We start from the raw sequence: 19,167 nt of genomic DNA, 5'->3' as shown, positions 1-19,167 counted from the left end.
CCTGCTCATTCCCTAGAACAGGGCCAGCCCCTGCTCCCTCTATCCCCCTCTCCAAACAGAAATAGCCCCTCTCTCTCTTCCTCCCAAACAGAGGTAGCCCCCCCGGTCTTCCTTACTGGTGGTCCAGTGGCATAGTTGGGGCAGGAGTGATCCCTAGTCGTTCCTGCCCATGCCAGCTCTGCTGTCAAAATGGCTGCTATGACCTCCAGTGGCAGTCTTGCAAAACTGCCACTAGAGGTCACAGCAGCCATTTTGAGATTAGAGCCGCCATGGGCAGGAGCAATCCCCAGTCACATGAAGAGTCCTAGGAGTAGTCCAATGGTTAATGCAGTGGCCTGAGAACTTGGGGGACTGAGTTGAATTCCCACTGCAGCTCCTTGTGAACCTGGGCAAGTCACTTAACCCTCTATCACCCCACATACAAAATTTAAATTATGAGCCCACTAGGAAGCACCTGCATATACTATATATAAAGCACTTTGGTTGTATCACAGAACAGTGGCATATCAAATTCACGACCCTATATCTCTTTACTACCACTGGATTGAAAGATAGATCCGGGGGAAGGAGGGCTATGTGTGGAAGAGAGGCACTGGTAGGGGGGTCCAGGAGGGGGCCACTCCCATTCATGAGCCAAGACTGAAACTCTGTAGGGGCTGTAGTGGCTAGTTTCAGGTTTGGCTTCAGTTTGGGCTAAAACTGAGCAACGTATTTTGGTCGCAGATTTGGTTTGGCTGAAACAGAAAAAAGTGGTTTTGGTCACCCTCTACCCCTGACCTTTCTAGCCCTCTGTATCCCTCCAAGCTCTGTATCCATATGTCCATCCCCTGAGCCCTCCAGCCCTAGAGGTAATATATTCTGTATCCTTGAATCCATCCCCTGAGCACTCCAGTCTAGAGTTGACAGGTTCTTTATCTTTGTGTCCATTCTTGTACCCCTGTGCCTATTCCTCAGGGGTCCTGAGCCTTCTAATATTAGAGGTGACAGTCTCTTTATTCCTGTGCCTATCCCCTGTGTCCTCCAGTCCTAGAGATGTTACTGTATCCCTTTGTCCAATCAGAAGTCCTCTAGTCCTAAAGGTGATAGGCTCAGCACCCCACACCCCCACACCGATCTCCTGAGCCCTGCATTCCTAGGAGATGAATTGCTCTATATTACTGTATTAATCCTGTGAGAAGGTCCTGAAGGTGGCAAAGAGGCATATTTTCAAAGCACTTTGGGAGGCTAAGTTCCATAGGTTTCTATGGAACTTTGGGAGGCTAAGTGCTTTGAAAATGAGGGAGACCTAGACAAATTGGCAATCTTGTGTCTCTGGGGACTGAGCAGGTTTGGGAACAAATTCACGAGCCATGTCCTCCATCCATGAGATGGCCACCTGTACGATAGTGTAAAGCACTTGGTTATTCTGATTAAATAGAAAGGGGCTGCATAAATTCATTTCTCACTCTGCTTGCCTTTTAATCCCTTTCCTAAGGTTAAGCCTGGATGCCTCAGAGATGGACAGTGACGGGGAGGATGGCAGTGAGCGGCCACCTGGTCTTTGCCCCACTCAGTCTCTGAATTTGCCAAAAGGTGCATTTGAAGCCTGGAAAGAGTGTGAAAGAACCCGGAGTGTGGAAATAGCTACCATTAGTACTGATCTGCATCAAGTAGACGCTGGTGGTGACCGGGAGAATAAGGTAACACCATCGATGGTCCAGTGACATCTTGCAATAATAATCCCAGTTAACAGAGTCACCAATTATAAAGATAGGGGCCAATAGTCAGACCATGAGAGTTAGACTGGCTAACTCCCGTGGTTGGTGCTAAGCCTGTATATTCAATGTTGGGCTGTTTCCGGTGATCGGCATTGATTTGGTTTATTTTTTTTGCTGGTTTAAAGATAACTGGCTAAGTCGGTATTCAGAAATAGCCAGTTACCTTTAAACTGGCCAAAGATATACTAGGGGGGGCCCTTTTACTAAGCCGCATAGGTACGCGCACCCACCACTTGTCAATTTTGAGTTACCGCCCAGCTACCGCATGGCCCTTGCGGTAATTTCATTTTTGACGCGCGTCTGCTACGCACGCTGGAAAATATTTTTATTTTCTGGTGCACGGGCGGTAATCGGCATTTTACACAGATAGACCATTACCGCCCGGTTACCGCGTGAGACCTTACCGCTAGGTCAATGGCTGGCGGTAAGGTCTCAGACCCAAAATGGACGTGCAGCAATTTTCATTTTGCTGCACGTCCATTTTTGGCAAAAATTTTAAAAAGACATTTTTTACAGGTGCACTGAAAAATGATTCTGCGCGCGCCCAAAACATGCGTCTACACTACTGCAGGCCATTTTTCAGTGCGCCTTTGTAAAAGGGCCCCTAGGTTTTCACGCGGCTATTTACCTGCATATATTGCTCTGGAACAAAACTTTTTCCACCGTTTTGGCCAGAAATATGTGTAAGCCCCTTTTTTGGAAGTGCCTAGGCAAACGCCTAGACACTGCCCGAAAGGTGGGAGAAGGGGCACATAAGTTATTTATTTGGTGGGACCAGGGCCGGGGCCAATCTTAAGGCTGGAAGGCTAAGCAAGCAAGGTATCAGACTGTCCATCGACACAAAACTCCAGACCACATCATGAGCTAACTTAAAACTGGAAACTTTACTGTACTGTCATTTGATGAAGCACAGGAATAATGAAAACAAAAGTCAAACCAAACACCAAATTATTTACAGCGAATATCCATTTATCCTGCTCACACTTCTTATATGCTAAGGCTACGTCAGGTAGGCTGATGATATTCAGGGAGTTGACAGCACAGTTCAGTGAGATTTACATTTTAAAACAAGTTGATGACCACATGCATTACTTAAATACCTTTTTGCTGCTGTAGCCTGTTACATAAGTACATAAGTATTGCCATACTGGGACAGACCGAAAGTCCATCAAGCCCAGCATCCTGTTTCCAGCAGTGGCCAATCCAGGTTACAAGTACCTGGCAAGATCCCAAAACAGTAAAATACATTTTATGCTGCTTATCCTAGAAATAAACAGTGGAATTTCCCCAAATCCATTTTAATAATGGCTTATGGACTTTTCTTTTAGGAAGCTATCCAAACTTTTTTTAGACCCCGCTAAGTTAACTGCTTTTACTACATTCTATGGCAACGAATTCTGGAATTTACATGTTGAGTGAAGAAATATTTTCTCAGATTTGCTTTAAATTTACTACTTTGTAGCTTCATTGAGTAACCTCTAGGCCCAGTATTTTTGGAAAGAGTAAACAAGCAATTCACATCTACCCGTTCCACTCCACTCATTATTTTATAGACCTCTATCATATCTCCCCTCAGCCATCTTTTCTCCCTAGCCACTTTAGCTTTTCTTCATAGCGAAGTCATCCCATCCCCTTTATCATTTTTGTTGCCCTTCACTGTACCTTTTCTTATTCCACTTTATCTTTTTTGAGATACAGTGACCAGAATTGCATACAATATTTGAGCTGCAGTCGCACCATGGAGCGATATAAAGGCATTATAACATCCTCATTTATGTTTTCCATTCCTTTCCTAATAATATCTAACATTCTACTTGCTTTCTTAGCTGACGCTGCACACTGAGCAGAGGGTTTCAACAGATCAACGATGACGCATAGATCCTTTTCCTGGTCAGTGACTCCTAATGTGGAACCTTGCATTACGTAGCTATAATTTGAGTTCCTCTTTTCCACATGCATTACTTTGCACTTGCTCACATTAAACGTCATCTGCCATTTGGATGCCCAGTCTCCCAGCCTCATAAGGTCCTCTTGTAATTTTTCACAATCCTCTTGCGATTTAACAACTTTGAATAACTTTGTGTCGTCAGCAAATTTAATTACCTCACTAGTTACTCCCATCTCTAGATCATTTATAAATATGTTAAAAAGCAACGGTCCCAGCACAGACCCCTGGGGAACTCCATTATCTACCCTTCTCCATTGAGAGCACTGACCATTTAACCCTACTCTCTGTTTTCTATCTTTTAACCAGATTTTATCCACAATAGGACACTACCTCCTATCCCATGACTCTCCAATTTCCTCTGGAGTCTTTCATGAGGTACTTTGTCAAACGCCTTTTGAAAATCCAGATACACAATATCAACCAGGGAAAGGAGTAGCCTAGTGGTTAGTGCAGTGGACTTTGATCCTGGGGAACTGAGTTGGATTCCCACTGCAGCTCCTTGTGACTCTGGGCAAGTCACTTAACCCTCCATTGCCCCTGGTATAAAATAAGTACCTGAATATGTAAACCACTTTGAATGCAGTTGCAAAAACCTCAGAAAGGCAGTATATCAAGTCCCATTTCCCTTTCCCCTTTATCCACATGTTTGTTCACCCCTTCAAAGATGTTTTATTATCTTAAACTTCCTCCACTCTGCCACAGATGTAGTGTCCGATAGGTGTATGGGTTGTCTGGGTGGGGAGGCTGAATGTCCAGAGACTCCCCTTACTTCTTCCACAAGAGAGTATGGAGTGGGAAGCAGTGGCGTTCCTAGGGGGGCTGACATCCAGGGCGGATCGCCGATGCGCCCCGCCCCCCCGGGTGCAGCGCCCCCCCCGGATGCAGCGCGACCCCCCTGCGAAAGGACACCCCCCCCCGCGAAAGAACCCCCCGCCTGGGTGCACGCTGCTGGGGGGTGCCGCGCGCGCCTGTCCGTCGTTCATTCCATGCTCCCTCTGCCCCAGAACAGGAAGTAACCTGTTCCGGGGCAGAAGGCGCATGGAACGAACGGCGGACAGGCACGCGCGGCACCCCCCCCAGCGGCGTGCACCCAGGGCAGACCGCCCCCACCGCCCTCCCCCCCCCAGGAACGCCACTGGTGGGAAGGGTCCCCAAACCTCTTCACTATAGCAAGCCAGCACCAGATTTCAGATCCCGTCACTTGCCCCAGTCTCTGAACCCTTGCTCTTTGCAAGTTCTAATCGGCTGGGTATAGACAGGGTCAGCTGCAGGCACTGGCAGGAATGGGGCTGTCACTTGACAGGTATGATCAGTGGCAGGAGAGGTTCCAAAGATAGGCTTTTGGTGGCAAAGTCAGAGTTTAAATCTTCCTTGGGGGAGTATACTACTGCCACTAGCAACACCCATTCAAAAGGTTCAACTCCTCCCCTGCGTCTAGGCTTCCTTTTCAGAAACTGCTCTAATCCACTGGCTGGATCTGGTACCATAAGGTCTGAGTATCCCTGCACTAGAACAGGTGCAGTAAGCACATAGGAAAAAACAGCAGGTCAGAAGTGTAGCCTGGAGACCCAGATGGCTAAAAAATAAAATAAAAATAAAAAAACAACAACAACAAAACACAAGCACCAACCATTTACTCTTATGGGCTGGCAAAAAAGAAGGCTGCCAGCCACCATTTAGATACAGCCACTGATGCACTGTTAGGAACAGCAAAGGGGAAAATACATACAGCTATATATTGTATATTTTCCCTTACTGTTATATACATAAATACATAAGTGCATAAGTATTGCCATACTGGGAAAGACCAAAGGTCCATCAAGCCCAGCATCCTGTTTCCAACAGTGGCCAGTCCAGCGTGGACTTTCTCTGAGCCTTAAGGAAGTACAGTTTTTTTAAAACACTTTTAGAAAGAAACCAAAAACATGCTTATTCCCCATGGGGTAGGTACAGGGATACGTTTGGCTGTGTTTAAGTGGACAAAACTGAAAACTAAATACTGTTTTAACAGTATGTACAAACCACACCGAACAGATATTCATTTGTAAGAGTGGTGCAGAAATTGTATAAGAAATAAATTAGTGTGCCTTCAAAACTGTAGGGTATGCAAAATCAATTTAATACATATTAACCTACAAACTAATGCACATACAATGAATTTGTGAGTGATTAAAAGTTCTAATGCATGTCAAAAGATTTGTATTAAAGAGAAGGTGTGAAACAAACCAAAGATAACTCCTGCAAATCTGGAAAAAGTCGGAAAATCCAATAAGGAGCCAAAACTTTTTTTTTGCTAGTGCCTGTCACTTCAAAGCATTTATTTTTAGTGGCAGTTAAAGGAGGTGATGCCAAGGTATGTGGGAAACAACATGTCACAGTGCTTTGCTCTGTTTTCAACCCTCAGTTAAAGCAGGTACTTTATTTTCCATGTATCAAATCATTTTTAAAGAGAAGCTACTCTGGTATTTTCTTTGTGGAAAAATGCTACAATATATATGTGTACAAAAGTACCCTCAAAACATTTAGCTCGTTTTCTGGTCCTTGTAAGAACCTCTGGCACCAGTTATCCACTGCTAACAAGCAATGCCAGCTGGTGAGATATCCCCTAGAACAGAGATAGGCAACTCCAATCCTCGAGAGCCCCAGGTGTCAGGTTTTCAAGATATCAACAATGAATATGCAAGAAACAGATTTGCAAACCAAGGAGGCAAGACATGCCAATCTATCTCCTGCATATTCATTGTGGATATCCTAAAAACCTGATGCCTGGGAGGGATTCTTGAGGACCAGAGTTGCCTACCCCTGCCCTAGAATCCCAGAGACACCAAGGGTGGCCCATCCCAAAGCTGGAGATTTACCAGTGCAATGCTGGAGATGTAAAACCAATGAGCGAGATTTCTGTCGTGGACCCCTGCATGTCTTAAACCAGCTCTAGCATATGTACATGCCAAAAACTGACATATTCTAATCAATAAATAGAAAATAACATTTGTTTCTGCCTTTGTTGTCTGGTAATTTTACTTTTCTAATTGTGTTGGTCCCTGTCTCTGCTTTCTGCCTCTATCTTCTCTTAACTGTCTTGCCAGGGTCTCTTTGTTCGGCACTTCTTTTCTCTCCATGTCCACCATCCATCTTCTCTCTCTGTATCCCTATCCACCCTACGCGGCATCACCTCTGTGTCCTTGCCCCTATCTTGCCACCATGTTGAGCATCTCCCCTCTCTGTGTCTCTATTCTTGCCCTGTCAAACAGAACTCTTCTGTGTCCCTATGCCTGTTCCCCTCCCCAACATACCAGCATCTCTTCCTCTCCCTCCTGTCCCCCGTCAGGCCAGCATCTCTCCTTCTCTTCTTTTGCACCCCCACTCCCCAGGGGTCCAGCAATTGTTCCTCTCTCTTCCCTCACTCTTGTTCCATCTTCCCTTTGGAGGTCCGGCATCTCTCTTCCTTCTCTCCCCACCATCCTGGCATCTCTTCTTCTCTCCCCCCCCCTCCCTATAACTATCCTGGCATCTCTTCTTCTCTCCCCCCTCCCTCCCCATCACCATCCTGGCATCTCTTCTTCTCTCGCCCCTCCCTCTCCATCACCATCCTGACATCTCTTCTTCTCTCACCACTCCCCCTGACACTCTCTCCCTTTTCTTCCCCTACTCCTGCAGCCTGGCCCAACATCTGACTTTCCTCGCTGAGGCTCCCGAGGTCTGCCAAACTTTCTTGAAGCCGCCACCGGTAGCGCTGAACAGATGCTTCTTCTGGCCAATGCAGGGGCCTTTCTTCTGCCACTCCCGCCTCTTCTGACAGTACTTCTGGTTTCTGGAGGCAGGAGAGTCAGAAGAAAGGCCCCTGCATTAACTGGAAGCAGCATCTCTTCAGTGCTACCAGCGATGACCTTAAGCAAGTTTGGCAGACTGCGGGAGCCTCAACCAGAAAATTGATAGATGCTGGACCAGCCTGCTGGAGTGGGGGCAGGAAAAGCAGAGGCCGACAATGTGTGAGATTCACACACTTATGTGCTTGATCTGGAGGCAGGGTTCAGATGTGGGTATCATATGCCAAATGCGTGTGACTTGTTATATGTAGAATCCCATACTGGAGGGCACACTGCAGAAAGCATAGGGAAAAGGCTTGAGGCAATCCTGAAGAAGGCTTCCAACTGGTGTGGACTCTGTACCAAAAGTTATATGAGTACACTAGAGCAGGGATTCTCAACTCAGGAGACACCTAGCTAGTCAGGATACCTACAATGAATATGCATGAGACAGATTTGCAAACAATGGAGGCAGTGCATGCAAATTTATCTCATGTATATTCATTATGGATATCTTGAAAAAACAGACTGGCTTGATGTGTCCCAAGGACTGGATTGAGAATCTCTGTTCTAGAGCTGTGCTTTTCAACCCTGTCCTAGAGGCACAGCTGGCCAGTGGAGACTTCAGGATTACCACAATGAATATGCATGAGATGGGTTTCTAGTATATGTAAATTTCTCATGCATAGCCATTGTGGTAACCCTGAAAACCCGACTGGAAAAAGTTAAGATGCACTGCTCTAATGGAGAAGAGAGTTAGGGGAAAGGGGATATGATGGAGACATTCAAAAATCTCAGAGGTAGAAATTGATTCCCCACTGGGCTCAAACATCAATCAAGCATCCCAGTGGTGTGTGGGAGAGTAAACCATAACCCCCATAAACCAAAGAGAAGGCAAAAGTGCAAGAGGTCAAACACCTACATAACAGTACTTAAAAGATCACCTCATTGCCACACCAAAACTACCCCCAGACCACCCTTGGGAACTATAGGACTGGTGAATGCCAGATCAGCTGCAAAGAAATCCTCGGTGATCCACGATGCCATAAATTAACAGCATCTTGATATCCTAGAAATAAGTGAAACCTGGCTAGATGAAAGTGGGGGTTTACCACTGGCTGAACTATGCCCAAGAGGTTTCAACATCCAACATCAACCAAGACCAGGAAGACGGGGTGGAGGGGTAGCAGTCTTGGTTCGAGATACAATCAAACTGCGCAGAATATCCATCCCCCAGCTACATGAATCTGAAACTCTTTTAATACAACTTGAAGACGAGAAACCAATCTGGCTGCTCATGGTTTACAGAGCACCTCGTAATAACACATTATCTGTGCAAGAACTCCTAGACTTGATTACTCAAGTGACCCTGAATTACCCTAGGCTGGTGATCATGGGAGACTTCAATCTACACATCACCTTGTATTCATTCGTACCATGTATTTGTTCAGACCGGAATCGGCTAACGCTGTTAAAGGCAATATGTAAGCCACATTGAGCCTGCAAAAAGGTGGGAAAATGTGGGATACAAATGCAACAAATAAATAAATCAAAACCACAGATACCACCACAGCTGCCTTCTTGGACACGATGACAGCACTAGGATTCTCCAACCCACAAAAAGGGTCACATACTAGACTTGGTATTCTACAAAGGGGTGGATATTTTCTGGAATAACAGTATTGAAATAACACCCCTATCATGGTCAGACCATTTTCTAATTAAATTCTCCATAAGTGGACACCTAAAACAAATGGCACCTCCCAGAGTTTGGAAGGAGATCAGAGACAAAAAAAAGCTGACTGCTGAGAATTTCCTAGAGGCTTTGGACTAGCCACATGTGGATGAAAAGACAACAACAGTGTCAGAACAAGTTGACATCTGGAATACACACTTAGCCAAGACCTTAGAGAAAACAGCACCACTAAAAAAGGTCTTATGCCCCGTCTTATGCCCCACTTACAAACGCTCACCTTGGTTTTCTCCAGAACTTCGGATCCTTAAATGCGAAGGATGGAAACTGGAAAGGAGATGGTGCAAATCTCGCCTGGATGAAGACAGACTAAACTGTAGGAAGCACATGGCAAAGTACCAACAAGCATTAACAGCTACCAAAAAACAGTATTTCTCGCAATGCATTGCACAGGCTGCCAATTCAACCGAGCAGTTGTTCAGTATAATAAACAGCCTACTGCAGCCCCCACAACAGAACCAGCCTGCCCAGTCTAAACTGAATTGCAATGATTTTGCTGCATACTTTGCCAACAATATTAAAAGTCTCCACCAGGATTCACTGACAATCTCACCCAGTCCCCAACCAGTCAACCAGGGGTGCACAAACTCACCGCCCCCCCCCCCCTGACAGAGACAGATGGGACACTTTTAACCCAATGACAGAGGAGAGCCTTGACAAAATCTTAAGAGACCTTCGACCAACTACCTGCTCCCTTGATCCCTGCCCATCAAAAATAGTGCAGCAGGCAAGTATGGGCCTCATAGAAGGCGCTACAAAAATTGTGAACACCTCTCTTTCTAATGGGCAGCTACCAACAGCATTAAAAAGGGCAGTGGTCCACCCTCTGCTAAAGAAAAACAACCTTGATCAGGACAAACTTGAAAATTACAGGCCAGTATCCAACACCCCGTTTCTAGGGAAACTCATAGAACAAACAGTCTGTGTTCAACATATGACTGGTTAGAAAAGAGAAACTGCCTAGATCCATGTCAATCTGGATTCAGACCTGGTTATGGTACAGAAACGGTCCTTGTATTCCTACTAGATGATCTTCACAGAAACCGAGACAAGGGATTCACCTCAATGTTAGTATTGCTTGATTTCTCTGCAGCTTTTGACACCATGGATCATGATATCATGCTTGCACGACTGACAGAAACAGGTATCAATGGAATAGTACTTGCTTGGTTCAGGTCCTACCTATCAGACAGGCAACAATCCATAATGTTTGGCAGCAACATCACCACCATTGACACTGACAAGGATCGATACTGTCACCTATTCTGTTCAATATCTACCTCAAACCACTAGCTGAGCTGATTTGGTCAATGGACACTCAGTTCTACATCTATGCGGATGATGTGCAGCTACTCATACCCATTGAACCTGACTTACCTACAGCCTTGAATAAACTGATTACCTGTCTAACGTCAATTCAAGAATGGGCTAAACACAACAAACTTTCCCTGAACCCAAATAAAACCGAGCTTCTCTGGGTCCAGTCCCTAATACAAGTGGATACATACCTGACATCAAAATCCCTTTTGGGAAGTATGAACTTCCCCTCAAAACACAAGTCAGAAACCTTGGAATACAAAAGAAATGGCCCTGAGTACCTGAAAAATAGGATGATCTCCACATACCGCCAAGGACACTAAGGTCCTCCCAAGGACTTTCAGTAACCACACCCTCTCCAAAAGACATTACACAATGTGATACCCGCAAGCGAGCCTTCTCTGGAGTAGTCCCCACACTCTGGAATGCACTGCCTGAAAGGCTGCGCTTAACACAAGACTATCTCTACTTCAGGAAGCAGGTGAAAGCTTTGCTCTTCAACCAGGCCTTTACTGGAAGAAGTAACTAACTCGTTAGTCTCACTCACACACACAAGGAGTACTCAGGCTACATATACTGCAGCAGGACATGTTTATCCACTCCTACTCTAACTGAGATAACATTTAACCATTTCTCTGACCTCATGTGCAACTTTCTTTAAATCAATCACCTTACTTTCTAACTCTTCCTACTTTCTTACCCATCTATAAGTTACAACTTTGCCTTACCCTTCACTACCAATTATAATGTTCTATTACGTATTGTGTAGTCATTGCAAGTAGTATACCATGCCATACTTTGTATCGTTTTTGAATATTTTTACTGCTGTAATTGTCTATTGCTCATGCTTGATCTATTCTTACTGTACACCGCCTTGAGTGAATTCCTTCAAAAAGGCGGTAAATAAATCCTAATAAATAAAATAATAATAATAATATATACACGTCTAATCTAAGAGTAAGTAGGAGACGGTGGAATCGGATCAGATAGATCTGATTCCCATTCAAATGGAATCTTCTAATAAACAACCAAACCAGCTCACTATGGACAGATTAGAGCAGGTTGCTTTTAAAATGCTTTTTTAATCTTTTTGACTCACGGGAGATTCCCACATCTGTTTGGGGCATGGCTGGAGAGCATGTTTAAATGCTGTAAATGAGTTTGGACCTGCAACAGTCCATGCAAACATGACTCGGCCTAGATTTGAAAATGCTAATATACTGCTAAATATGTCCATTTTCAAACTACGTGCATCGCTGTAAAGTTCACAGCATTTTTAACAGATGAAGTTTGCACCAGTTTTCATCGTGAATGTCCACAGATTCTATTCTATTCTCAGCATTTCTAGCCCACCTTATCCCAAATGGTCCAAGGTAGATTATAGAGAGAGACCAGACGATAACTAGGAAATTGCAGTTAAATTACATTTTTAATATACAAATTAGGTCAACATTATTTAAACATTTTTCCAAATTAAATACTTTTGAAAAAGAAAAGCCTTTAATTGTCTACAAAAAAGAAAACTAATTAGATTGCTGTTTAATATGACAGATGCTCTCTTTTTGAAAATTACTGAAGAGAAAAGTGCCTGCAGACATTTGCAATGTCCTTGTCTGTTTATTTATTTACATATTTTGTGCATGTACTTTTTCTGAGTAAAAATAGGATGCCTGTTTTGAAAATTAAGAAATGTGTGTCTTTCCAACTCCAGTGACGCCATATACAGGGTGGGAAACTTTCAGAAAGGCTATTTCCAAGGGTAAAGCATTGACTGTGAATTGCTGTTTTGTATGGGGGGGGGGGGGTTCCTGCTGAAAGAGTTGATGAACCTAGAAAGATACAGGGACGATCAGATTGCGTAATGTGTATTTCTATGTGTGTGTTTGTATGCATGAGTTGATAGTCCATAGATGTTAAAAATACCAAAGTTTCTTTTATGGGTTTTTGTTTCTGTTCCCTCTTGGATTTTTCTTTTGCCGTGGTTAGGAGTGTGATAGCAGTGGGAAACGACTGCGATCCAAATCGGTCCCCTCGACACTGAATAAGATTTCCACAGGTGAAGTCTCCCATTCGCTGGCCTCCTCCTGCCCTGTGGCTGAAGGTGCGTGTTTTTGTAATTTTAAGCCACAGCTCTGTCAATAAATTTTGTAAATATTCACCAGTAGGCTGACCACCTAACTTTAAATGGATAAGGAAATCAGCTTAAAGTTACTTAGCTTTTCAATGATGTAAAACATACAAGCTGGTGTCAAATATCCACCTATAACACCATGTGGATCTCATGTCCATTTACCATTATATCTGACTAGTGGAGCCAAGCCCGTTCGTCAACAATGAAACGGGCCCTAGGAAGGCTCTCGAGTAAGCGTTTTTTTCTCTTTCCCCTGTCCTCCCCTCCATGTCCAGCGACTCTTCTCTCCCCTCCCATCCCAGCCCATGCCCTCCATGTCTAGCGATTCTCCTCTTCCCTGCCCTCCCATCCGTGTCCCATGATTCTCTCCTCTCCTCCCATCCATGTCCATCGATTGCCCTGCCCTGCCCTCCCCTTAATGTCCCGTGATTCTCTTCTCCCCTCCATGTCCAGCGATTTGTACCTCAACGTTCTCTGGCTGGCTGGCTTCCATTCCGTTCGTAACATCCTGACGTCCAGCATTCCCTTCCCTCTCACTGTTCCACTCTCCTCTGACATCATTACGTCTTTACGCAAGGACAGGACAGTGAGAGGGAAGGGAACGCTGGAGGCTTGCTGACGTCAGGAGATGTTATGAGCCCAAACAGCCAGCCAGCCAGAGAACGTTGGAGGTACAAATTATTATATAGGATATGTGTTCAGAACTGGACACATAAGTTATGGGAGGAGGAGTGACCTAATGGTTAGTGCAGTAAGCAAGTTCAATTTACTTGGGCAAGTCACTTAACCCTCCATTGCCTCAGGTGGGACAGGGAAACTAGCTGCATATAATGTGTACAGCACTGCATACCATCTAGTAGTGCTATAGAAATGATTATTAGTAGTAGCCATAACATTTATTTATTTATTTATTTGTTGCATTTGTATCCCACATTTTCCCACCTATCCGCAGGCCCAATGTGGCTTACATAGTGCAGTAGTGGCAGTCGCCAATACCGGCAAGAACAGATACAAAGTGAGGTTAAGACAGGCTAATGATCAGATTTGATAGACATATTGGGGGTCAAGGGGAAGAATAGGTTAGGTTATGCCCAACATAAACATTTATATTGATGTATTGATGTACTGCGGGGTTAGGCATTTAGGTTGAGTCGTTGGAGTATGCCTTTTTGAACAAGTAAGTCTTTGGGAGTTTCCGGAAGATTAGGTGGTCGTATGTTGTTTTCACAGCGGTCGGAAGCGCATTCCATAGTTGTGTGCTAATATAAGAGAAGCTGGATGCATAGGTTGACTTATATTTATGTCCTCTGCAGCTTGGGTAGTGGAGATTTAGGTATGCTCGAGTAGATTTTGTTGTGTTTCTGGTTGGTAGGTCTGTAAGGTCTCTCATGTAAGCCGGGGCATTGCCGTAGATGATCTTGTGAACCAGAGTGCATATTTTGAACGCAATACATTCTTTGATTGGGAGCCAGTGCAGTTTTTCTCGTAAAGGTTTGGCGCTTTCGAATCTTGTTTTTCCGAATATAAGCCTGGCTGCTGTGTTTTGAGCAGTTTGGAGTTTCTTTATGATTTGTTCTTTACATCCCGCATAGATTCCGTTGCAGTAATCTAGATGGCTTAGTACCATGGATTGCACTAAGTTGCGAAGTATTTCCCTTGGTTTCACTCGTTTGAGCTTCCACATTGAGTTAAATATTTTCTTTGTTGTGGCTTTCACTTGGCTCTCCAGTGTAAGATTTCAGTCAATTTTAACTCTGAGAATTTTCAGGCTGTCTGAGATAGGGAGGGTGTGGTCTGGGGTGTTTATGTTGGTGGGTTTGATTGTGTTATAATGGGATGTGAGGATGAGACAGTGTGTCTTTTCAGTGTTGAGTTTTAGTTGAAATGTATTCGCCCAAGAGTTCATGATGTTCAAGCTGAGTTTGATTTCTTCGGTAATTTCCATTATATCATTTTTGTAAGGGATGTACAATGTGACATCGTCCTCATATATGAAAGGGTTAAGGCCTTGATTGGATAGGGACTTGGCTAGTGGGGTCATCATTAGGTTGAATAAGAGCGGTGATAGTGGTGATCCTTGAGGTACCCCGCAGTCTGCTTTCCATGGTGATGAAATGGTCGATTTCGATTTCACTTGATAGGTTCTGGTCGTTAGGAAGCCCTTGATCCAGTTAAGTACACTTCCAATAATCCTGAAATATTCTAGCATGTTTGGTAGTATGTTATGGTTCACCATGTTGAATGTGCTAGACATGTCGAATTGTAGGAGAAGTATGCTATTGCCTATAGCGATTTCTTGTTTGAATTTGGCTAGAAGGGTAATTAGTACTGTTTCAGTGCTGTGGTTGGAACGGAATCCTGATTGAGATTCGTGTAGTATTGAGAAGTTGTTTGTGTAGTCAGTGAGTTGTTTGGTAACCACGCTTTCCATCAGTTTGATTACCAGTGGGATTGAAGCTACTGGGCGGTAGTTGGTGATATCGGCTGTTTTTTTCTTGGTATCTTTCGGTATTGGGGTGAGTAGGATGTTGCCTTTTTCCTTGGGGAAAAGCCCATGTTGAAGCATGTAGTTTAAGTGGGATGTGAGGTCTGCTATGAAGCGGTGGGGAGCAGATTTTAAAAGGTAGCTAGGGCAAGCATCCAGTTTACAGTGTTTTTAGAGAACCTATTAAGTGCTTGATTGACTGTTTTGACAGTAAGGGGGGCGAAGCTTGACCAAAGTCTGTCTGCTGGGTATTCGCCGGGGGTTGGGTCAAGACATTTAGGACTAAATTCTATATATGGTGCCTAAAAAATCAGCACAAAAAAAAAAACAAACACCTAAATTTCAGCACAGTTTCTAGAATATGCCAAGTGCCTGTCCATATGACTACATTTAGTTGCAGGCAGTTAAGCAAAGTAAAATGTCGACACCTAAATTAGGCGCAGACCAGGTATATTCTATAACAACATGCATAGATTTTAGAAACACCCACAACTTGCCCATGCCATGGCCCCTTTTCAACTATGCAACATAGAATTTACACGCATCATGTTACAGAATACGCTTAGGGCCCTGTTTACTAAGCTGCATTATAGGTGTGTTAACATTTTTAACGTGCGTTAACCATGTACACGTGTTAACTGTGTATGCACCTACAATATCCATATAGGCGCCTACATGGTTAGTGCGCACGTTAATTGTAGGCATGTTAAAAATGCTAATGCACCTTAGTAAACAGGGCCCTTAGACTGTTGTGCGCATAAATTCTAATTAATGCCAATTAGTGTCAATAATTGCTTAAGTGGCAATTATCGGCACTGATTGGCTTAACTAATTAAGTTGCATGCTCAAATACAGAATACAACCAAATTTGTGCACACAACTTAAGTCACATTATACGGAATCAGGGGGTCAGTGGTTAAATTTCACCCCTAAAACCACACCTCTTTTTGGCCTTTTAGGGAACTTTTACTAAGCTGTGTAAGACACTAATGCATACCTAACGCAGGATGTGTTAATGACATTTGCATGTGCTAAGCATGCAGTATTTAAATTGTTTGTAATTTTTTTGCACAGGGTGTGTCAGGGGCAAGAATGGGCAGAGAGTGTGGAAGCGGTAATCCAGTTAGCGCATACATATTACCATAGGGTTAACTCAGGAGCCCTTATCACTTCCTAAATAGAAGATGGTGAGGGCTCCCATGTTAATTTTTTTTTTAATGGCCACATGCTACTTTACATAAGTGTTACCATACTGGGACAGACCGAAGTTCCATCAAGCCCAGCATCCTGTTTCCAACAGAGGCCAAAACAGGTTACAAGTACCTGGCAAGATTCCAAAACAGTACAATATATTTTATTCTGCTTATCCTAGAAATAAGCAGTGGATTTTCCCCCTGGTCCATCTTAATAATGGCTTATGGACTTTTCTTTTAGGAAGCTATCCAAACCTTTTTTTTTAAAACCCTGCTAAGCTAACTGCTTTTACCACATTCTCTGGCAATGAATTCCAGAGCTTAATTACACGTTGAGTGAAGAAATATTTTCTCTGATTTGTTTTATTTATATTTATTTATAGCATTTATACCCCGCTCTTTCCCACTTGATAGCAGGTTCAGTGTGGCTTACAGGGTATGGTACAAAGTATCACAGAGATAATACAAAGTATCACAAGGATAACCCAGTTATAGAGATGCGTGGGGGAGAGGATTGGAGTATGGGTGGTGCTATTGGTGTGGATTAGGTTTGAGATTTAAGTTGGGTTGTTGGGGTAGGCTTGTTTGAAGAGGTAAGTTTTCAGCAGCTTTCGGAAGGGTAGATGTTCATTGGTTGTTCGGATGTGTTGGGGTATTGCGTTCCAGAGTTTGCTGCCTATAACGGAGAAGTTGGATGCTTAATAGGTTTTGTATTTTGAGGCCTTTGCAATTGGGAAGATGAAGATTGAGATATGTTTGAGAAGATTTGGACCCGTTCCTGGCTTGTAGGTCTATCAAGTCGGCCATGTAGCTTGGATATTCGCCATGGAGGATCTTGTGGATCATTGTGTGGGCTTTGAAGTTTATGCGTTCCTTGATAGGGAGCCAGTGAAGTTTTTCACGTAGTGGTGTTGCACTTTCAAATCATGATTCGCCAAAAATGTACTACTTTGTAGTTTCATTGCAAGCCCCCTATCTTAGTATTTTTGGAAAGAGTAAACAAGTAATTCACGTCATTTTTTAATAGATCTCTATCATATCTCCCCTCAGTCGTCTTTTCTCCAAGCTGAAGAGCCCTAGCTGCTTCCAAAATCATAAACAACATGAATACAGTGGAATTCTGGGCATCAGCCTTCAAGCTGAAACTAAATAGGGGGAAAAAACACACTGCCTGATACTCTCATCCCCACACAATACTGTCTATTTCACAACCATCCACGTCTTGGGAATGCCCTTCCCCATTTCTGACAAACTGAAAATTCTAGGAATTACCATAGACCGATGCTTATCCTTTCAAAACCAGGCTGCAGCAACTACAAAGAAAATGTTCCACTCAATGTGGAAACTTAAACATACAAAACAGTACCTGCTAAGAGATGTCTTCCGTATTCTGGTCCAAACCATGGTCCTTGCCCATGCGGACTACTGCAATTAAATCTACTCTGGGTGCAAGGACAAATCCTAAAGAGGGTAAGGATCCGCAAGATCCTACCTTACCCTCCACTTCCCTAGATGCCAAGGCCTCAAATAAAAATCAGCATATGCCACCAGTTTCCCATACAGTTCCCAAGCTCTGGAACACACTACCAAAGTCCTAAAATTGATAGACACCTACCTGACCTTCTGAAAACATCTGAAAGCCCATCTATTCAGAAGATTCCTTCCCACTTACCCAACGTAACCAAAGCAGACCAACGGAAATCAATACATATATTTGACAATGACAGAACTAAACTAAACTTCTGGTACTCCAAACGACCCCACACACCTTAACCTTGACTTCCACATGGCAAACCGTTTGCAAGAAACATACAACTGCCAAACCCTAAACGAACGTAAACCTCATTGTTCTATACAAGTTACAACCACTGTTCTACTAAGTTACAACCAATGTATCCGGACGAACGTCAGCCACATTGAACCTACCATTAGGTGGGAAAACATGGGATATAAATGCAGAAATAATAATAATAATAAGTGGTGTCTTGATTTAGGTGTGGTATACAGAATACGCTTAGTTGATTTCCTAGCGTTTAAAACTAAATGTGGTGTAAATCTTGGCACATAGATTTAGGCACAGAGGGCCATATTCTATCACAATGCACGTAAATTTTGGAATGCCCACAAAATGCCCATTTCCCTGCCCATAACCAATGCCCCTTTTTGCCTGCATGCATTAGAAGTTAGGCGCAGTGTGTTACAGAATACGCTTAGTGAGTTGTGCGTGTAAATTCTAATTACTGCCAATTAGTACTCATTATTGCTTAAGTGCTGTTATCAACACTAATTAGCTTATTAAGCCAATTAATTTACACATGTTGTTATAGAATACACCTAGGTGCACTATATAGAATCTGGGGATAATTTACCAAAGTTATGCATTCACCTGGCACTGATTTAACACAACAAAACAGGCTTCGGTGTTTCTAACTGTCAAGATCCTTAGCACCAGGAATCTTTATGGATCTTTGTGACTCATTTTGGAAGGGGAAGTGATTAGATTAGTAGATTTGGGAATAAAGTAGAGGGGGCCCACCTGGATGTCAATAAATCCTTTGACACTGTTTTCTCATGGACTGGTGCACAAGAGTGACGTGCCAGAACTTTTCTGGGGGTGTCTGGTGAGACCTCTTGAATACTGCCTTCAGTTCTAGAAACCATATCTCCAAAAGGACATTAACAAGGTAGAGGCAGTTCAAATGTTCCCCCCCCCCCCCCCACCCCGACCTGTAGTATAAACCACAGACTCAGGAAAAGGTCACCCCTCACTACAGTTC

The 19,167-nt window shown here is 43.6% G+C and overlaps 1 protein-coding gene across 1 annotated transcript in view; it reads left to right on the top strand.

The window, feature by feature from the left end:
• The first annotated feature begins 1,618 nt into the window (after positions 1 to 1,618).
• ARHGEF18 (Rho/Rac guanine nucleotide exchange factor 18) overlaps positions 1,619 to 19,167 on the top strand; it is a 182,958-nt gene continuing 165,409 nt past the window's right edge. The window contains 2 exon segments of the mRNA XM_030217703.1: positions 1,619 to 1,679; positions 12,568 to 12,682. The gene's annotated coding sequence lies outside the window, so the exon portion shown is untranslated.

The sequence above is a fragment of the Microcaecilia unicolor genome, chromosome 11 (assembly GCF_901765095.1).
Source record: "Microcaecilia unicolor chromosome 11, aMicUni1.1, whole genome shotgun sequence".
Classification (NCBI taxonomy): domain Eukaryota; kingdom Metazoa; phylum Chordata; class Amphibia; order Gymnophiona; family Siphonopidae; genus Microcaecilia; species Microcaecilia unicolor.
The sequence above is the reverse complement of the archived record's forward strand: the minus strand, read 5'-3'. Positions and strand labels throughout refer to the sequence as shown.